Genomic DNA, 2,386 nt, shown 5'->3' on the forward strand with positions numbered 1-2,386 from the left:
AAAAGATCCTTTTATATATAAAAAATTACACCGTCATAGAATAATAGAAAGATTAAAAAAAAATACAAATATGGAAAGAGTACAAATCATAATCTAATAAGAAAAATGCAAGATACCGATTCTCTCTCTCTCTCTCTCTCCTCACGGTCGACTCTCTCTATCTCTAGCATTGGACCGGTTCTGAACCGGACCGGTTATAGACATCCCCAATATGATTTATAACACTCTCCCTTGGATGTCATAACCATACAGAGATTGTAATACGCTTTAGATGTTGCCTCATTAAAACCCTACCAGGAAAACCCAGTGGGACAAAACCAGGGTGAAGGAAAAAGAGTACAACACGTATTACTCTCCCCTGTTCTGAACAACTCGCGGTTGGCCTCATGAACAACCAAGATCTCTGAATGGTTTGAAGATGTGGTCGCGATCGTCTGCTTCATGGAACGCCATGATATGGCTGTTCCACCATGTGTGAAAACATAGCCTGTCTGTGATCGAGCATTGTGTGGATCCGAAAAATAACTTGCATAAGCAAAATCAACTAAATCTTCTTTGTTTTGGTTAGTATAAAATAAACTCAAGTCTTTCGTTCCTTGCAGGTAACAAAGAATATATTTAATCATGTCCCAGTGCCTTTGGGTTGGACAAGAGCTAAATCTAGACAATAGATTCACAGCAAAACATATATCTGGTCGTGTGTGACTAGCCAGATACATCAAAGCTCCTATGGCACTGAGATATAACACTTTGGGACCAAGGGCATCTTCATCGTCCATCTTAAGACGGAATGGATCAGTGTCCAGGCCGAGAAACCTCACGACCATGGGGCTAGATAAGGGGTGAGACTCGGCCATATTGAATCTCTTGAGTACTTTTTCTGTATATGTCATTTGATGCACAAGGATTCCATCTCTTATGTACTCAAGCTATAATCCCAAACAAAACTTTGTTTTTTTTTCAAGATCTTTCATCTCAAATTCTTTCTTAAGATATTCAACTGTTTGGGAAATCTCTCCAGAGGTTCCTAGGATATTTAAATCATCAACATACACTGCTATAATCACAAAGCCCTGATCGAATTTCTTTATAAAGATACAAGGGCTTATCAGATCATTCTTGTATCATTCTCTCTCTAGGTACTCACTTAACCTATTGTACCACATTCGGCCTGATTGTTTCAATCCATAAAGTGACTTATTCAACTTTATACAGTGTTGTTCTCGAGTACTCGATTTATTTTTCAACTCTATACCCTCTGGTACTTTCATATAAATCTCATTATCCAATGGCCCATATAAGTATGCAGTTACAACATTCATTAACCGCAAGTCTAATTTTTCTCTTATAGCCAGACTTATCAGGAATCTAAAAGTAGTAGCATCCACCACATGGGAGTATGTTTCCTCATAATCGATTCTTGGTCTCTGTGAGAATCCTTGTGCAACAAGCCATGCTTTATATCTCACTACTTCACCATGTTCATTTATTTTCCTCACAAAGACCCATTTGTATCCAACTGGTTTAACATCATAGGGTGTTCGGATTATAGGACCGAAGACACCTATTTTCTTTAATGAATTTAACTCCACGTTTATAGCTTCTTTCCATTTGATCCAATCTGATCGTTGAGTGCACTCATAAATAGACGTGGGTTCATGATCCTCGTTTAAATCCATAAGTTCAAGTGCTACCTTGTATGCAAATATATCATCAATGTCAACATTCTTTCTGTTCCATTGTATCCCAGACAAGACATAATTTATTAAAATCTCATTATTATCAGGACCATCAGTACCTTGAATCTTGGCGTCCCAAGAATCAGGATTAGATACCTCAGGGCCGCCCGCATCTAAGAGTTTATGATCGGCCGCGATCGCTATTAGGGTTTTTGGATCGGCCGCGACTAAGTCCTGGGATTTAGGAATGGCTGCGGTCGTGTCTAGGGTTTCAACAACCTCGGTTTCATTCTTTACATCTTTCTTAGTTTTCCGAGGGTCTTATCTTTGGTACGTATTGGTCTACCACGTTTCAAACGTTGTCTAGACTCTGTAGCAACTTGATTGTGTCCCTCTTGAACATCAATTCTGATTGGTGCATTAGCAGCTGTCATATATGACTTAGTCACTCTTTTCGGGTCAGCAAAGGAATCTGGCAATTGATTAGCTACCATTTGTAAATGTATAATCTTTTGGACTTCTAAATCACATTCCTGAGTCCGAGGATCTTGCCAAGATAAGGATGTTTGATTCCATGTAATCTTTTTTTCTACCAGCTTATTGCTCTCCCCCTAATGTTGGATGTTCGGATTCATCAAAGTGACAATCCGCATACCTGGCCTTAAATAAATCACCCGCAGTTGGCTCAAGGTATTTTATAATCGTGG

Source organism: Brassica oleracea, chromosome C9 (assembly GCF_000695525.1).
Source record: "Brassica oleracea var. oleracea cultivar TO1000 chromosome C9, BOL, whole genome shotgun sequence".
In the NCBI taxonomy this organism is placed as follows: Eukaryota; Viridiplantae; Streptophyta; class Magnoliopsida; order Brassicales; family Brassicaceae; genus Brassica; species Brassica oleracea.